Source organism: Pyrgilauda ruficollis, unplaced genomic scaffold, assembly GCF_017590135.1.
Source record: "Pyrgilauda ruficollis isolate IOZ18807 unplaced genomic scaffold, ASM1759013v1 scaffold40, whole genome shotgun sequence".
Lineage (NCBI taxonomy): Eukaryota > Metazoa > Chordata > Aves > Passeriformes > Passeridae > Pyrgilauda > Pyrgilauda ruficollis.
In genome coordinates this window covers 11625999-11644414 of record NW_024525490.1, presented here as the reverse complement: position 1 = coordinate 11644414, position 18416 = coordinate 11625999, and the positions used below count along the sequence as shown (strand labels likewise).

The following is an 18416-nucleotide window of genomic DNA, read 5'->3' as shown; positions in this document are numbered from 1 at the left end:
TGGTAGAACCTTGTTCTAGAATCTGAGATCTGCAACATCTCTGAGTCTTGATATCCTGACAGTTTGTGGTCTGAAAGCTGTCCAATGTTACTGCTGGTCTGTTGATTAAGAGACTTGTGGCTTAGAATTAGGAATAGTAATTAGATCCAGAAGCAAGTGTGGATACATCAGAATGCATACAGCTCTGGAGTAATGTGTTCTGAATACTCCTGGCAAACCAACTGTGATTCATGTGGCTTTCCTTTTCTTCAGTGAGGGACAGTGTAGGAATAACTGCAGGAAGCTCTTGGTCTGGGAGAAAAAGGTTGTCTTTGGAATAAATATCGCAGTGAAAACTTTCCACCCTAAGCTTTCATTAATTTCTCCATGTCATCTTAGTATGTTTAAACTCTGTAAGAAATTATGCTGCAAAAAGTTCTTCCCACGTGTAATTTTTCCTCAAGTGAAGTGCATACCTTTCAAATTATAAACTTCCTACTTGTCCTAGGAAAATTCTCACTGTATAAATAATTGAACTCATCTGCAGTGAACACAAGTATTCTTTCTCTAGCAGTCTAAAAAATATGCCTAAATACACATCTTGTACTTAGTGCTTTAAATAGTAATTACTCCTGTGAAGTCACTGGAAGCCCTTAAAAGGATTTGACAGTTTCCCCACAATCTTTCAGTGAATGTAGTAGCTGGGCTGTGCAGTGCAACATCCACTGATAATTCAGCAGCTGAGGAACTCAGCAAAGCCTGCTCCAAACTTCTCAGCTGTTGACAGGCTTGACTTGCTGAGAACACTGGTTAAATATAGCACAAGCGAGCTGAGCTCAACAAAGTCATTGCTGTAACACTGTGTGAAGAGACCAGAAGAGGGGAAATACAATCTGAGAACTAAACTGCCAAAGCCTAACACCACCTAGCAACAGTTGAAAAAACTTTTAAACAAAAGTCTGGGTGAGACACAGACAGAGTATACCTCCTACTTCTCCTGCCTGGGATTTCTGCGAGAAGCAGCTCCGGTCTCCTGCTCTCTACCTTGTTTCCTTCATTACTTCAACTGCTGGTAGACCCAGAAAAGTGGGGAAAGTTTCTGTCTCTGTGTTCTCCTGAGCTGGATCATTCTACTCCTGTGGTAGTGCTGTGGGACAGGCTACTGTGATCTTGCAGTGTAAAGGATATATTCCTAGGTCCGTGTTGCTGACAGGTAAGACTGAGTTAACCACTCCACCTTTTCTTTTTTTTTTACAATAACCTTTATTTTCTAGTGTCTTTTTTTTACAAAAATTTTCTTTTCTAATGTCTATTGTCTCTTTCCTTCTTTGAACAATCTTTTGAACGGTTTGAAAATGTCAATAGATGAAAGCTGGGATAAAACTTTTAGAGGTTTTTTTAATGTTTTCATGATAGAAAATCATTGCTTAGATAATTTTTGCAATTCTGAGAACAAGCATAATGAACTAGCCAGTAGTAATATGAAAAAATGTGCATAGATTTTGACATGTATCTTGTTTATATCTGCTTACACACAGACAGAAGACAAATCAACATTTAATAATAGAATACATATAATCTCTGAGCAGTGATAGTCCAGCAGCTATTAAAAACAGTGACAACCTGTGTGATAAATAAAAGGAAACAGCCATTCAGGAACAGAATTAACCAAATAGTTCGTGGCCCAGCGCATTTGCACTTTTTGTTTCCTTGCTAACTTTTAGGACACACCTGGTGTCTTTCACACTACCTTTGTGACAGCTGCTCTTGTGCTTATTTACATTGAATGAATATTAATTTCTGCTGCTTTGATTAGCAGCATAATGCAACCGTCCTAAGGACTGACCTTATGTGCATTGTACCTAAGTGTGCTTGAGCTGGGTCATTGTTGTTAAAGTGCTTGTTTCTATCAGCAAAATAAATGAGAAGCCAGTTCTCAGATGTTTTACCCTGGCAGCAGGATGGAAGCCTGTTTGTTGTTGGAAATGCATATCCCATGGCCCCACAGTGGCCGTGTAATTTAGGGAAGGAATTGCTTAGTGTCATTTACTTTGTCTTAACTGACAAAAGCTGTTTGATCTATTGGAGAATGAATTCCACTCCTCCCTGCCACCTCTTTTAAAGCTGTTTTCTGCAAGCAAAAATATCCAGTGCGCATGAATTTTTAAGAGACATACTGATTGTAAGTTCATATGCAATATTAATTCAGTTATGAAGGCAGAGATTTAAAGAATGCACTTACCCTGTGGTAAAACCCTGTTCACAGATTTATGTAGAATTGTCTCAGACAAAAAATATTTGTCCTAAAGAAGGAATGAACTAACTGAGTCTGTGCTGACTGTCTGTGGTGTTTGACACTTAGTCTGTGGACTCTGGGACTGCCTCAGGGAGATGAGAATGTCTTTCTTGCTTTAGCTAAATAATTCTAGTTGCATCCCTGCATACTACATAAATGACATCAATACCACATCTTAGCAGTGGATGGATTGGATGGAATTAAAATACTCTGAAGCCACTTGTACTTGGTGACTGAGAATGCAACTGCCTGTGAAATGATAAAACAAGTTAAGTATTAGGATGGAAGGAAATTCTTAAAAGTAAAATGTTACACAGTGTACATTTTATTTCATAGCAAGGGGCACATTAAAGCACTAAACAGAAACACTTTTTGGCAACTATCATTTAATGTGATAATCATTGTTGTGGAATTACTAAAGCACTATGGTATCCCAAATCTGAGTCTCAAAAGGAAAATTTGGAATTACTTTTTAATAAGGACATATCCTGAGAATGTTATTTTTTCATAAGAAGGCTACACAGTGAGAAATAAATCTGAGACAATGTGATTTGTACAGTCTTTGTCATCTTGACATTAGAGTGAAAATTACTGCCTCTTCTCTTTAATGAAATATCTGGCAAATTAAACTGTGGAGAAATGACAAATTTGACCTTCTGAAAATGTAGGGATGACAAAATCTGGGAAAATGCTATGGCAATATTGACTCCTTTTTTGGTTTAGTTGTTGCTCAGTGTAATGTGTGGTTATACAACTTCCCTTTTTTTGCACAATTTACTTTTAGCCAAGTTGTTTAAATCAAAAGGCAAATTATTAGCCTGATAACTGTCAAATGAAGTGACATTTGAACAGTCTAATAGCAACTTCAAACTCTAACACATGGAGTTGTGGTTTTACATACATCTATTTCCACTTCAAAATGGAGGAGGAGGCTAAAATTACTCTTTTCAACAGGTGTCCACAAAGAGACTCTGGGATTTTCCAATCAAATCTGTGGAATATGTAATGTGGCTATTCAACAGACGGTTTCATATTTGAAAGATAGCCAATTCTTCTAATGACTACAGTGAAACCAAGGTCGATTTTATATCACATCAAAGAGTAATTTACGTTTTGGTGATTCTTGTGGGAGACAAGTAGACATAGAATACCCGTTTATTTTGTCCCTCATGCACAATTTTGATTTTGTTTATATTTACATAACTGTGGAATGGATGGTGCCTTTCTTGGTGCTAAAGACTCCTTCCAGTGTGAACCCACTTCCAGACCATGTTCATGGCTTTTTTGATTTTGTGATAATATTTTCATAGTTATAGTTATTTTGTATTATTGTTTCATTATTATTTCATTATTATATTAATTTTGTTATAATTTTAGCTGATCTAGCTCCAGCTAAAGTCACCATCTTAACTGAGTGTTTTCATCACCTCAGTCTTTCAGTCTCTCTATAGAGGATCTGATTGTTTATAACATCAAATTCAAAGACTTGAAATTCATCTTCAAAGCTCAGCACTCTTCTGTCCCTGCTTACATATGCCTTATTTTCCTGAGCTCCTCCTGCTCATATGTGATGATGATTGACCTTTGGCTCTGGTGTTTACTGGTACATCCTTTGTGCTGCTGGTTTCAGTGAGCTTGATGACACCTCATGACATCTGAGTTTTCTGCAGTGCCACTCACTGTCACACCTGACACAAATGGAAAGACTAAACATTCATATTAATAGAACTGTGTCGGCCAAAGTAGGATTCCTGAAAAAATGGATGTGCTTCCTGGAAGCAGCAGCCTGAGGACTAAGCATTAGAATATTAGGAAGTCTCTGTTTTGCTAGCATGCCCTGTTTTGCTCCTCTGGGTTTCAATTTCACCATTGTAGCCATTTCCATAATAAAATCTTCCTATTGATAGAGGTGTATCAGTGAAACTCCTCCTGATACAGGATCTTTCTGCTGGCAGACATTCCACACATACTTAATTCAAGGCTTTTGGTAATCTTATCTAACTCAGTTCAGGTATCCGCAGGCAAAAATTAAGAATGTGCCTCAGAGCTGTGCCAGTCAAAGGTCAGGTTTATGCTGCTGAATTCAGAATGAAATTTCCTTTGAATTTAATGAGATCAGGTTTTAGTATTCAGGAATTTTAGCAGATAAATTTCCAGTCCCCTCAAGAGCATTTAACAAAACAGATCATCTCTATTTCTGTCCAAATATTTTTTTTCTAAGAGATATTTTACTTTTCTTCCAATTTCTTATTTCTTCCCTTCCTTTCTCAAGCTGTCATTCCAGGTTGCCCTGTTATTTAAATGTATAAACTGAACTTTGGGCAGGGCTTTTGTCCTTCTACATATTAAAATGACAATTGGAGAAATAAAGTGAATTTTTGTGAAGAAGCACGATTACAAAGTAGAAGCCAACGTTACAAATGAGAAGGAATTCCATCTATTCATACTTCCTATTTCACCAAAATGTTTAGTATATAAAACCTAGGATAAGAATTGAAAGCTAGAAAGATAAAATAAGAATATTCTATTGTATAGAAATGTTTACATACTTCTTTACAAGAAGCCTAAATGTCTAAACTTTGCAGCTTGTGGTAGTTTTCATTTTTAGTATTTTCTGTTTTCTTTTCTCTTATTGTTTTCTACTGAAAGTCACTTCCTAATTTTATACAGAATATTGGTAATTATTTGGAGACGACAGGCTTGGCTTGATTTTGGAGCATACTGGATAACTGAGAAAAAAATCAATTCATAAAATATCAAGACTTTTTTTTTAACCTCTCTTTTCTACTTAGTAGCCAGTATTTGTACCAAGCTAGTGACACTGGAACTTGTAACATGGCCCTGCAGTTATGCTTTGAGGTGAAGGCAGAAACAATTGTGCCGGCGCGAGACAGTGGGAGGCTCTGATCGTGTTGAAAATGTGTGATGCCTCATGAAATTGTGAAAATCCTGCATTTTAGGACACTTGATTAGATTTTCCCTTTTATTTTGGGTCTTTGCACCTACTCCTCCTGCTTCTGCAGATAATCTGTACTTTGTATATTACTTTTTATTATCAGTATCATAATAAAATAAGACTAATATAAGTGCACACAGAAAATCTTCCTAGGTTGGGACATTTTTTAATTCAGGATGGCTTGGCCCTGTGATTCTCATTCTGCTTTGTCTGGACTGTAGCTGTAAAGGCGATCTGTAAGATTACACAGATTGTGGCATCCTTCACAGTGTTTTACACACTCAGAAATACAGAGAAAATACAATTAAAAGCTTAATTAAACCTTCATCAGAAATGGGAGAATATGTGGTCATGTGAGCATGACTTTTGCAAGGAAGGAAGTGCTTTTTGGCACAACAGAGTGCTTTGCTGAAGGAGTGGGACAAACACATCCAGAGCACAGGGAAATAGGCTGGAGCTTGTACTTTTTCCCTTAAATGGACAACCCGTCTGGTTGCTGTGTGCTGACAGAGGCAAAGGGGGGTGTGAATCCAAAAGATTGCTGCACTTTGTCCAAGTGAGTTTCATTTCAAAGCTGATAAAATGACAATTAAAATCCTAATTATCTAAGATGTGGCCAAAGTCATTCAGGTATAAACTGGTGGGGTTTCAAAACAAGACCAGAAACCTCAATGAATTTGCACTAAACTTGTCCAGTTTGATTTACACACTCTTAGAGCTCTGTAATACAGTAATGGTTACTTTCTTCACTTTTCTTTTTTGGGGAAATGGTGACAAAGAATGCAATGTTTTGTGATTTATGCTGTTCAAAAATCTGTTCCAGCGCGTATGTAAAAATGATATTTTGGAATCTAAATCCATTTTCTATTAGAAGTCCACAGTATTTAGAGGCTTGTGTGTTTCTGGGAGGGAGGTATCTGACTGACTAGTGTGTTATGGTTGTCAACAGCAAGAGCTACAGCTTCGCTAACAAACTTTAAAAAAACCCAACTGATAAAAAATGGATTTTGTTGCAGTAACAGAATAGAAACTGGGTTTAAGGCTGTTCCTATTATTAAAAAAAGTAATTGAAAATGAAAGCCCATGTGTCCTTGGTAGAAGAATTCTCGCTAGAGCTTATCAGCCTGCTTGTGTTTTTCAGAAAATATAAAGCAAATGAATGCAACAGAAAGCAGAGACTGCTTGCATCAGTGTAATCGAATTGCTGCCAACTTGCCTTGTTTATCTAAGAGATCTCTGTGAAAATAAGGTCTTTCCCACACAGGCATGAGTCATAGGATGTAATGCAGCTAAGCAGACTTGCTTCAGCTTTCTAATGCACACAAATCTAAACTAACCTGTTTTAGTGCCTGCTCCTGCAACTAAATGAGATCTAACTTGACAACAGGAAGGGAGAAGTAATGGTGAGTTCATGGTGCTATTTCAGTGCAATAACCTGAATGCTAAGGAAACGATGCAATTTCCATTTATTGGGAAAACTGCAGTTACTGTGACAACAAATATACACTGAAAAAAACATACACAATTTATCCTCAAGTTCAAACTGGTGAACACAGTAGAAAGGGCATTCATAAAATCTCACACTATCTAGTTATGTGTCCCAAAGAACATTCTCACTTTTAAAATATATAATCCAGATTGTTCAAAAAATAACCCTTTAAAAGTCATAAGCCAGGACATAAACAAAAGGGTGGGAAAGAGCATGTGGTTAATGATGACTGGTTTAGTGTTGGGCTGGCTAAAAATTAATGAAGCATATATTTCTCGTGCTGAAATTACTCTATTCCTGTGTCTGCCATTCATACTTATCCTGAAAATCTCACTTGTCTCACCATCTCTAATTGCAAAGCCTCTTGGATCTAACCTCTAAGGTAAAAACTACAGTAGTTCTTCTATAGTGTGTTATTTCTCCTTTTATTTTTCAACAAGGACTTCTGTAATGAAAAGAAACAAACTTTTTTTTTTTCCAATAGATAAGGATTTCTGTTCCTCAGTCTGATAAAATTCTTTAGAGAAAACGATACATCCCAGTCCTTGACTCTGGGCAGGAGATGGCAGGAGGGGAGTGATGCCATGCTGGATGTCCTCAGGCATGTCAAATACAGCGCAGAACAAGATGTCCCTGTGAGCAGAGGGACACACATGGCAGCAGGGCTCCTGAGTGCCCGGGGAGCCTCGTGTTCTGAGGCAGCTCCTGTGGGAACCACTGCTGCTTCACTGGCACGAGACAGAGGCTGGAATCCCAGGCACAAAAGGCATCAGAGTGCAAATAGTAAAAGGCAGGCTCACAGTAGCATATCCTCTGCCACTTATTACCAGAACCATAATTCGGGTGGAAAGAGCTGGCAGAAGTCATCCAGTCTCCCTCAAAGTGGAACCATCTCCAGACTCTGAGCAGATTGCTCAGGGCTTTGATTATTTTCATATATCTTGAGTATTTTTAATTTAAAAACACTCTAAGGTCTCTCATCTTTGTGATCTTTGGATCAGAAAGTTTTGGACATGGCTGGCTATTTTTTCAAGAAAAAATAATTAGTATATCAAAATACATAAAACACTGAATAAAAGATGGCTTGATAGTAACAAATCACAGGTTTTGGCACTTTCAAAATTGCAAAAAACCCACCTGTAGTGGGTTTTTTTTGTTGTTTGTTTGGGTTTTTTTTGTTTGATTTTGTTGTGTTTGATGTGTTATGTTCTAAAATAGGAATAATAAGGACAAAAAATCTTGTATGTAATATTTTATCTTAGTTTCCTCCAGCTTTCAGAGTGCACACTCTCTTCCTTCTGCCTGCTACATTCTGTTTGAAAGCCAAACATTTAGATTTAAGCACAGCTGAGGTGCCATCTTTCTGCAAAAACAATTCTGAAAAATGTTAAGTGTATTCTATCCAGGTAGTCCAATAAGCTGCAAGGCTAGCATTGAGAATGTAAGCAATAAGAAAGTAATTATATAAGAAAGGATAACAGAGATGCTGCTTTTGAGGAAGGAAAGCCTGGACACTGTTTCCACTGCTGAGTTTCCTTTTCTCACTGAACATCTCTTTCCAATTGTATCCTAATCAGGAGCAGAGCATGATGCACATATGGCAAACAGGATTCCTAGATGGAGTTCTGGTTAACTAAGACTAGCTTAGGCTACTTTAAAAAAGCCCAACTTGTGGAAGTATCTAAAATTACCTGTTAGTGACTATTATAGCATGAAACAAGGACAAAGCAGGCTTGTGACGCTCAAAGGGATGTGGCAGTCAGTCTTTCCAAATAGGATTTCTTATACCTAATAAGAATAACCACTGAAGACAGGTAGTCTTCTCTGTAGATAAATAATGTTTCTAAAACTGGAACTTTAACTAGAATATTGTCATCATCTGTACATATGGAGGGAAAAAGGAGAGGGAATTCTCGTAGCTGGTGGTGTACAGAGGACTCAGATCCCATTGCTTGTCTGGAGCAAACTCAGAGGAACTGGAGGAGCTGGTACACACACACTCATCATACACTTTTTAATAAAAAAAGCTGCCATAAGCTTCAGTGGGGTTAAGTTGATGAGAAAGGTAATGAGATTTCGGAAGAAGAGCTCATGCTTTGAAAGACACCAGAACAGGCTAGGACAGACAAGAAGTGCTTTAGCAGGAGGCCAGGAAGTTGAGTGTTTTAAAGCTAAACTCTAAACCTCTTAACCATGAATTACCAGGTTAACATCTTCTACTACCCTGCCTTGTATCCATATGGGCAGAGGTTTCAAAAGTAGCTAGTGGGTTGGAGAAAAAATACCTAAACTGACTTTCCTTTGCTTTCAGAGAACATGTTCTAAAACCCCAAATTATTTTGGAACAGCTTTTTATTAGAACCATAGAGGGAGTGCAGTGTAAGTATCTTTGGTACAGAAGTCCAACCATTTGCAAATGAAAATTTACAGAACTTCCACAACAGGATTGTACTGCTGTGGCACTTGGGGGCCCAGGAGGAGCTGTTCAGAGGCCTCTCTGTGATAGTGGCACAGCTGCCTCATTCCAAGAAAACAAACTCCCTGCAGTGATACAAGTTTCTAGCCCCTGTTCTGTATCACTCTCAGCCACACAATCTTTATCACTACAGGACCATGAGAACTAATGGAGTGCTAGGGAAGCATGTGAGAGCTGTAGACAGTGTAATGAGTTTCTCATCTTAGCACAGAAGAAACCTAGGAAAATAAACAGAAATAAACTGAATAATCTACAAAAGTGTTCAGTGAATACGCTCATCGTAACACGACAGTTTGGAACAGTTTGTTAAGGAATTGGTAGAATGGCAACAATTCTACAGGCTCTTGGTGTCAGCTCCAAAAATCCCTCCAGGACAGCAGTGAGTGTCTAGAAATAAGGCAAGCATAATTGCACACTAGGAGGGTTAGTTTACTAACCACCAGCACTAGTTATGTAAACAAAGCCTAAATCACACTGCAAGAGTGCGACTGAACTGCAAGGCTGTAAGAGTGGCAGCACATCTCATAGATTCCTTATTCGCCAGAAATACTTTGCTAAATTCAGGTTCTCTCTCCAAACTATTCACGTCATATTTGAATTTTGTTGTTTAAAACAATGTTACCTTAAAATGTGAGGTGACAGTTGTCATACCAGGGAGGAAAAATGCTGGTTAAATTGCTGACTTTCACATCAGTGACTCCCTGCGTGACTCTCAGCAAGTTATTTTTCCACTTTTAATAACCTGGAATGTTACAAGAATAAACACAGTAGTGACTTTGACACTCTGAGATGTTGCAGTGTTGAACATCATGTCAACAGCTTTGAATAAGAAGACTTAAATAGCCCTCCTTAGAAACCAGATTCTGCAGGGAGAAGTAGGAATAGAAGTTGAATTAGTCTGCGTGACAAGAATATGTATTTTTAGAGGAGCTCCCCGGAGGGAAGCTTAGCTGTGCCCTTAGTTGTAGGTCACAATAAACCAGCCATACTGGTAAAGCACAGCAAAGAAAGGAAGGAGGAGGACCAGGGATGTGACCAGAACAGGAACAAAACCATACCAGAATAGAAACCAAACTAATGTCAATACTAAGATGTTTCAGGAAAATGAAAACCATTCCCTCAGGTTGTACCAGAAGTAACTCACAGGGCAGAGAGGGCGCTGTCAGCTTGTGAGCTTGTTATTTTGGGAATGCTCAGGACAAGCTCTCTAGTACAAGGAGGAGACCACTGGGAAAAAAATAATCCTGAAGGAAAAAGAACCTTTGAGAGAAGGTGTGAGCCGAATGTGACTGCCCAAATTAACTGGTGTTTGGCAGCTCTGGAGCCACTATGGGGCTGTGGGGAGGGAGGAAGAGGGAGCACCTGGAAAACAGAAATGTCCTGTGGGGCTGCCTGCAACCAGGCAACCAGTGTCTCCAGCTGTGCCTGCTTTGTTAAAGCAATGGTGGCAGCTCAAGTGACTCTTGCTGACTGGGATTTTTGATAAGGATTTACCAAGGAATTAAGTTGCCATAATATGGTACACAGCTTTAATTAAAACCAGAGAAAATTAGAAGAAAATACAGTTCTGATGTCTTCAAGGAAGCTGAAGTCTCTGATCTCTAGATGATCTGGTGCCATGATGCTTTAAAATGTCCCAGAAAACAACTATGGAAGATTTTCTTGAGATTTTGAATCTGTGTGGTTGGCAATGCCAGTGGACAGAGGGGACAGTGAGTTTGGGAGCAGGGCAGAGTCCCACCCTTACGGATGTGCCACTGCTCAGGAGAGGCCACGGCTGCTGGGACACGGCCGAGGGCAGCGTGGGCCTGCCACACTGTGCCCTGCCATGGTGGAACAGCAGTGACAACTGCACAGCTGGCCTCAAAACTAGCCCAGACCAAAGCAGCAGGTCTGGAAATAATTTCTTAGTTTAGTTGTGAGCCTCTCAGATTGACGAGAGAATGGGGTAATAAATGACCCTTCCTTGGATTTCATGGAAGGGAGCTCAGGTCTTTATTGTGAGGGTTCCCCTGATAAAAAAGGTTGAAATGTGCAATTCTAAGCAACCACCACACCCCGGGTTTACCAGCACAGAAAAATAGTCTGCATGTCCTGCTCTGCTGGGAGAGGAGTGAAAGCTGAAGCTCCCTTTTGGAAATGACACAGGGAGGGGTTGCAGGAAGATAAGGAAAAGTCACCTACCAAAAGAATGAAAAAATCAGTCTTCTGGGGCAGTTATATTCAAGAAAGAGGTGTGGAAAGGAAAAAAAGTTTCTTTTAAATGATCCTAGTTAGTTTCACTTAAAAAATAGTGACCCACAGTGAGGACTTTTAGAATGCTCAGAAAATGAAAGGGAGTTGCATTTGTACCATGCACTGAAATGTAGCAGCATTTCAGCAAATGCTTTGTCATTGTGGAAAGTGGAGCTTCTCCCCATGTGTTCAGTGGTAACACCCATTCTCTTACAAAAAACTCACACCATACTATAGCAGAATATGAGTTCAAAAGGTTTGTTTAAAGTCTCACAACAAATTGTAGCACATGAGGGGGCTTTTTTGGGTTAGTTGGTTGGTTGGTGTTTTCTTGCTGTTTCTGTTGTTGGGTTGTTTGGTTTTTTGTTTTTTAATTTAGGAGTATGGGGTTGGTGGGGGTTTTTGTGGGTTTGTTTTTTCTTCTGTTCATGGTGAAAGAACAAAGCTAAGCCCTCAGGGTTTTGAGCCTACTGTCTCATGGCTGAACCAAATATCTGATCTCTAAGCTCCCCTGGACAGCCTACTTCTTTGTTGTTTTCCTGATATAAAAACCAGGGTCCCTGAGAAATGGAGAGGTAATAACCTCTTTTCTGGGTGGTCATTTGGTTGCTTCTTGGATCAGGCAGCTTCAGATGCTTAAAACAACCTAGTGTATATCCTCCAAAGGATGCATATACATCTCATCTCTGTGTGTCTAAGCCCCCCTGGCCTCTGTCCAGGAACATCCACATTTCCTGACTCATAACAACTGTACCCTGTCTGGTTGTACTTCATTAGCAGCAGCTCAAAAATCAGAGTAATATTCTGCTGTTGCGTAAGTTTTTCCAAGCAGTAAACAATAACACACTGCCATAAACTTTATTGCATTTATCTTGGAATTCAAGATCCTGAAGAGACCACTGCTTATTATTTTCTTTAATGACTATCCAAAAAAATGGTAAGATGCTATTCTTTAATAAATACCTTCAGGATAACTTAGTATCTTATTAAATATATTATCTGAAAAGGAAGGATAAATGCTACAGAAGCTATATTAAGCCAATATTTTTTCTTCCAGCTGAGAAACATAATTATGATTTTTTTAATTGTCATATCAGTTTTATTGCTGTATCAGAACTTACAGAATAAAATGGTAAGGGGCAAATTTAAAGCTACAGAAGCAGAAAACAATTAGTAGGAAAAATTACAAATTAAAGGTTTAGTAACATAACTTTCAATACAGCCTATTCTAAATAGCTCTTCTTTACTTGCATCTTAAAACATTTTAAAAGCAGTAACATTTAAAACATTTTAAAAACAGTAGCATTATCAACTGGCTCAAAGCAGCTTAGAAAATAAATGGTCCTTGACTGTTACTGGAGTTCATGAAAAGAAAACCCTTGTCTGATTCTAAAATCTATTTTGGAGCTACGGCTGCTCCACTCCCCTGCTTGTGGCATGATGCAGCTGCTATTCCTTTAATATTTTTGCTGACAGCTACAGCTGACAGATAACATTTCAGTTCACCCCAACATCAGCTGTGTCTCAAGGCTCCCTGAGGCTGAAAACGCTGCCTGCCTTGTGGCTTTACCTGCATCACAGTGCAACTCTGCAAGTGTGCAGTCATCCACTGGTCACTTGCAATGGAGCAGCAGCCTCAGGGCTGCAGGCAGCTCATGTGCTGGAGGAGCACATCACCCATCTCTCATCTGGCAGTGGTGCAGCAGCAGCTCCTCTTCTTTCCCTTCATTCCTTCTCCCACGTCCTAAGAAAATAGGCACCTGAGCCTGGGAACAAAAATAATTTGGCATATATAGCTCTTTTTGTTGTCAACTGATATTTTACATTTTACATTAGTTGTCACCTTATATTTTTGTTTTAATTATATTTGTTACCATAGCCAACATAAAAGTTATTTTATCCACTTTTACATTAGTTGTCACCTTATATTTTTGTTTTAATTATATTTATTTAATATAAATATATTAAATTATATTTATAACATAAAAGTTATTTTATCCATCTTAATGTATAATTCCCTAGCAAACTGGCCTTGATTTTTGGTCCATAGGAGTTTTCATATCATAATCAAGCACTCAGTAATGCTATGGTGATCCACTCACAAAAGGAATAATTCACAAATGCAGGACTGTTTTCCTCCCTGAGAGAAAACAAGAACATTTACAGTGCTCCCAGTTCTGTCCTTGAACATCCATATCTGTTAGAAAGAAGAAGCTGGAGGACAGGTAAGCAGTCAACATGTAAGAAAGAGAGACAAAGAAAAGTGAGAAAGAGGCATTGCTCAATTAGTCCTCCAGATAAATTCTCAGGAAAATTAATTATGATATATCTGCAGCTTTTTGATTGATGACAGGGTTAAAAAAAGAAATACAAATGAATGCTTTGCTATGTTTTCTGTTCATTTTTTTAATTTTTATTTTTTTAGGATTTACAGTGAGATCCATTAGCTTTTGTTTGGATTTAATATTTTACTAGACTTAAAAATACTGCTTTTATTGTGGGGCTCATCTATCAAAATTTAAAGAACAGGAAGACAAGTGGAAGTTTGGAACCATGAAAAAAACCCACCAAAACAACCTAGAAAGGAAAAGGTTACAGTACCTTTTTACTGTAGTATAGACATTAAAACATCTCCCAGGAAAATACTTTGACTGTTTCACTCCACAGAAAAAAAGTCAACTTTGTGTGAAATCTTTAAATATTCATGGAGCAAGAGCTAGCACTTGGGAAGACCCAAAGCTACATGCAAAGTGATAGAGTTGGTTGGCTCCCTGTGACCCAGAATTCACACATTTTTGTTCAAATACCCATTTTTGAATCCTACAGACAATTTGAAAAACAGTTTCTGTATTGTATGAATTTAAGACACTACTGGGCTTTGACAGAAAATTGGGACTTTTGGTAAAAGAAGGCAGGAAATAAGCTTCTTAAAATTGTTCTACTTCCCTCCCATAGTACCTCTGACTTCTTGTGATCTTAGTGTGGGGAAAAAAATATCAGAAACAGGAAAAGGAACTGTTTCTGCAGTTCATATATTCCATTTTAATTTCTTGTTCCTTTTCAATTTTATGCTGAATTTGACCCAAATCTGCCTCAGAGTAGTCAAACCCATTCTTTTAGGCAGAATGAATTGTTTACCAGGAGAAACTGCCCAGCGTAATTTCAGCTGCAGGCTCCAATCAGACTGCTGTGCTTCCAGTTCCCCTGTGGTGGGAATCCACAAGAGGCGAGCAGCAGGATGGTTGCATTGCTGCAACACCAGGGGCTGAGAAAAGCACACTCTTGAGCCTTTACAGGTGGTGTGAAGGTGTCCTAGCCCTTCTCTAGGGCCCACGGGACCCGGTTTATGGCTGGAGAATATTGGTATTAACCTCATGTTCCCATTTCTCTGCAGAGAGAGAACCTAAGCAAGCACAAAGCCACCACTGAAAACCACACCTGCCAATACAAATAAATAATACAGTGTCACTGTACTATGAAGGCAGCGAACCTCAGTTTTCTGTGTCAGGTGATGTTAGATTATGCAGGCTTTGACAGTTCAAGAAATACCTAATATAGACACTGTTTTGTTATACTGGATCCATTTTATCTTTGCTACAACTGCCTTTACACGTGTTTCTCAAGGAAGGCAAAACTTCTCAATTTGGTCCTGCAGTTCAGTGGAATAATCTGGTTTCTAACTCTGACAAGTGGCATTTCATCTGTGTGACCCCTCAAATCAAAACGCTTTCTTTATGGAAACGAGCCTGCCTGAAGCAGCTTGCATTAAAAATCTGCTGTAGTTAATAGGTCAAAATTCCCAAGGACATTGCACAAAAGTCTGGCTGGTTCATCTTAAAAAAGCTGTCACAGAGCATTGCAGGCAGGAAAACACAAACTGCAGACGTTATATTATTTTTTCATATTTTTTGAGTGCTGCCAAAATAGGCATCATTTGCAGATCAAGTACAGAAAAAAACTTAGCAAGTTTGGCTGAAACAGTAAAAAGGAATACTTAGAAATTTCTTAGAGCATGTCTGAGAATGTGCTGTGTATATCAGCTCATAGATTGTGATCATGTTCTTTTTTCACGTATTCTCTAAGAAACCACAAAATCAACCAAGAATAAGATAGTGAAAGTCAGAACAGACACCCCTTCTGATGTTTTGACTACAAACAAAAATATATTAATTTTTTAATAAAACCTCTGGTTTTATTTTTAGCATCTTTAAAAATACTTCTTTTCGAACACAGAAGGGAGGGAATGGATCTGTTGATAAACAGTCTTATCAACATTAGGTACATTTTGAGTCTCTTCAGTGGCTTTCTCTTAAATTTTCTTTTCAAGTCCTTCCTTAAAATCAAGAAAAAGCTGGTAAAAATCAAGGTGTTCCGTGTGATTATACTTTTACGTATCTGACAGATTTCTCTTATCTAGACAATAACCTGAAACTGTCTCAATGGTGGCATTTGATGGATTTCTTTTCGTTTGAAGGTCTGCTTTACTATTGGTAAAATATATATAATCAACTGGTAACTCACAATATATGAAAATTTTAAGTATAAATGTGAACAGATATGAAATGCTATATCAAAACACTATAATATAACAGACATGATAACTGATTTACAAATGAAATGTTAGGCTGGGATATAAGAAGAAAACACATACTGCAGAGCAAGCTGATAACAAAGCCCTATCTAAGTTTGCTTGACACTTTTCATTAAAAATCTAATCTTATATGAAGCCCAGTTGTTTACAGCTTTGCCAAACTTCAGTTGTACAGGCTGGATGTCTGGCTGAGTCTGAATTGTTTTTGGAAGTTTCAGCTAGATGCTTTGAGCATTTCCAAGAATTAGTTGAGAGAAAATTCCTGTTTGCCCATGTGAAAACAATCCCATAACGATTTTGCTGAAGAGGTTTTGATGTCTCTGTGTTCCAGAGTGATCTACTGAAATTCAGCCAGAAATCTGCTCTGTGGCAGCAAATTGACTTTTGCCATTCTTGTGAAAGTTATGCCGGGCTAATAGCCAGTGAACAAAGCATTTCACCAAGGATATCTTGTGAAAAGATACCTGGTAGAGATTGGTAACTAACTTCTCAGAACAGCCTACACATGCTGAAAGCTGTCCCAGCTCCTGCCATCTCACCTATTGCAGGTGACTTTGGCGTGTGCCATTTCCAGAGAGCACCTCTGTGCACCACTGGGTTGAGTAATGCTCTTCCCCTGGTGCTTCAGCTTACAACTCAGAACAAAACGAGATGAAAGTCCTTGCTTTTTCTGTTTCAACAGCACATCCTCAGCAGAGCCTATGCCATGGTGGCAAAAGATGTGTGGTTAGCATGATTGCTCTAGCTCCTAGGGAGGGTCACTGGTGAGGAACAGCACAGTGATAAGTCCTTTTGTGATACTGTTGTACCTTGTCCATCAGGATTTCTTTGTCGGCAATAAATATTGGTCATCACCTTTGCTGTGGGATGGAATTCTTGCCATTGGGAAGGCAGAGAATAATCAACAATCATACTGACACTTTGCCAGTGTAAATATGCTTTTATTAGGAATTATCTCAATCTTCAGCTGATTCACATTTGGAATCAGGATTATCTCAGTTTGTGTCTTTCTGTGGTGTAAGATTTGTGCCATTGCACTGTCTGGCATTCATCATTGCCCGACAAGCAAGCTGGACTTCTCTCTGGGTCCCAGCATCCACTTCAGCTCATCTTCCAGCTGTGAGCTTTGGAAGTGTTCAGTCTCCAATCCCTCTCTAATAGCTGCAACTCTCCAGCTTCACCCATCTGCAAGGTACTCCACTTCCCTGCAAAGCTGTCTTCTTAGTTCTTCCCTTTGGATCTGGGCACAGGACAGGCTCCTAAGGCAATTTGCTCTACCTGCTTTACTCTTGTAGAAACAGCTATGCCAGCTACTGTTCCCATATTTTTATCATGCTCGCTGTTCCTCTTCTCCCTGCTGCCCTCCCCCCAAGGAATTCATTCCATCTGACTGTGCCATCTGTCTCAGTGTTCCTCACTTGCTTGCCCTCCTCTCCAAAGCAGGGGCTTTGCAGTTTTGCTGCAGTTCTGTAAAGCAAAAATCCTGTTTCCACTTCTCACAGTTTGAAAGCCACACAGAAACAGTTCAAAATATGTGGGTGACACAAAACAATGCCAGTGCTGGTTCTCTGATCCTCAGCCATTGGCTGGTCATACCTACATTACTAAACGAGGACTTCAGAACAGGTTCACTATGTTCAGGCTGCCAAACTCTGGCTAGGCTAATCCCCAGGCAGAGCTAAATCCTGAACCATTCTAGGAAGACCCCTGGTTAGTCCATGCCAAAATTTTGACCAAGCCCTGGCACTGCTTAATCTCCTAGTTTAGATGTAATCCTCATGTCACACTCAGCTGAGCACACCAAGTGCCCGGGATCATCTGAACCATCACATAAAACATTTCTGCATTATAAAGCTATACTTTATTATTATTGAATCAGACTTCTCTAAGATTACAGCTAGAGAGTCTGTTTTCCAAGCATATTTTGAACTTCTAACACTGGAAAATTCTAGCATTGGAAAAAATTGTGTGACACATGTTTAAACTGATTTTTTGAGTTAGTTCCTTAGGCATTATTTTAGTATATATCCTCTGTATGCATCTTTTTAAACTATCTACTTTCCTTTTTCTCTTTTCATTAGATGAGTAAAAACAACACAGACAATTTTAATAAAGCTCAGGGATCAGTGTTTCCACCTGAACTACCTTCATTAATGAGCACAGCAGATGATACTTCAGTCAGATGAGTCGAAGCTAATAACACCTCATTGGGTCTTCTTAGTTCCTTATGGACAAACAGTGCTTAGAGCTACAAGCACAACTGGGCACATGATATCACAGGACTATCTCCTTTTCAAAAGGCAACATGTAAGAAAGAAAAAAAAAAAGCCAATAAATGAAGTTAATTTTAACCATATGTGGTTTTGGAGGACTGTTTTTTATTGAACAGCAGTT

At 38.8% G+C, this 18416-nt stretch overlaps 1 protein-coding gene across 4 annotated transcripts in view; it reads left to right on the top strand.

The window, feature by feature from the left end:
- The first annotated feature begins 793 nt into the window (after positions 1 to 793).
- FILIP1 (filamin A interacting protein 1) overlaps positions 794 to 18416 on the top strand; it is a 101133-nt gene continuing 83510 nt past the window's right edge. For 3 of the 4 annotated variants that reach the window (XM_041477363.1, XM_041477362.1, XM_041477361.1), the window contains exon 1: positions 795 to 1192. The gene's annotated coding sequence lies outside the window, so the exon portion shown is untranslated. Of the gene's footprint in view, positions 1193 to 18416 lie in introns of all 4 variants that reach the window. The other variant, XM_041477364.1, reaches the window with a different exon arrangement.